Below are 1353 nucleotides of genomic sequence, written 5' to 3' on the forward strand. Positions count from 1 at the left end.
AATGGCACGTCTCAAATCTAAGGGCAGAATTAACGAAGCATTTTTTTTACGCAGTTTTCTTACTTACGCGGTTATCGCGTATTACGCAGTTTGGGAATTATCCAATGAGAGAAAAATGGTTAGTTTCCATCGGGCGTTTTTGATTGATCGGGGAGGAGTTAGAATTATTCTTGGATTGTGGGAGGTGGCCAATTTCTGTCATCAGTCAAATTATCCAATGAGAGAGAATCAGACGATTTGGTTATCGAACATTCTGATTGGTCGGGAAGGAATTGGAAATTGCCGCCCCGCCCAGTGCTCTACTATATAAAGACCAATAGAGTCAGAGCAAAACAGAGAGTCTGGGAAGTCGGAGCAAAACAGAGCGAGTCCGAGAGTCAAGCCACATCACCTCTCCTCTCTCCCCCCCCCTCGCCTATTGCCCGATAACTAAAAAGGGTTAAATTAATAGACCTGTGAATTCCAGCAAGGGGAAGCCCCAATTAGAAGTTTAAATGCTTGCTTACAAATTCATACTCCAAACTGTACAAGTGTTTGTATATATTTCTTTTATGGATTTCTTTTAATACGTTCCATATAACCCAATCTCTGGAGTCTTTGTGTATTCAAAATTCTTCGATTTGCTGATGTGCTGATGTTTCCATTATTATTTTTTTTACTTGTGAAACTGCTTCCGTCAACGGGCACCCGGTATCTCCGAAGACGAAATCTCTAGACGATCACAGAAGATCCGGCCTTGTGGACATTGCAGCAAAGACGATTCCACCAACGCACTGAAGAAGGGCTTACTGGGTGACGCGACGTACCGGCGGGGTTCATAGAAGCACTTCAAAACCTTTCCAGCAACTCATGAAGCTCCGCTGGCTCCAACTGCATTGGCTTGTCTTTCCGTCGGAATTTGTCTGCAACGCTGAGAGGGGTGCTCTGGTGACTGGGCAAACCTAGGTTTCCTTTTCACCCGCCTAGGCCTGCATCTGGAGACCTAATTCCAGCTATGAAATGTATAACCACACTGATGCTGTACTACACCAGACTAGATACAGAATGCTGTTGTCTTGTTAGATAGAAGGTTTCCATCAAGTAGGCAGCAAAAATAAATAAAAACGATACTATTTTAGATTTATTAGACTTAAAAAAACACACACACACATACACAACTCTGTATTCATAAATGTAAATTATTTTTCTTTGATTGGAAGAAATTATTATATTTGAGAACGAAAAAATGCATATCCAGTATATGTATATAGTGTAGTATAAACAGAAGCATTTAAATTTGATGCATTTAAAATTTGCGTAAACTTTAAAAAAAAATTTGCGTAAACTTAATAAAAATTTTTGCGTAAACTTAAA

This window comes from Euprymna scolopes, chromosome 3 (genome assembly GCF_053919585.1).
Source record: "Euprymna scolopes isolate OS-2025 chromosome 3, ASM5391958v1, whole genome shotgun sequence".
NCBI classification, from domain to species: domain Eukaryota; kingdom Metazoa; phylum Mollusca; class Cephalopoda; order Sepiida; family Sepiolidae; genus Euprymna; species Euprymna scolopes.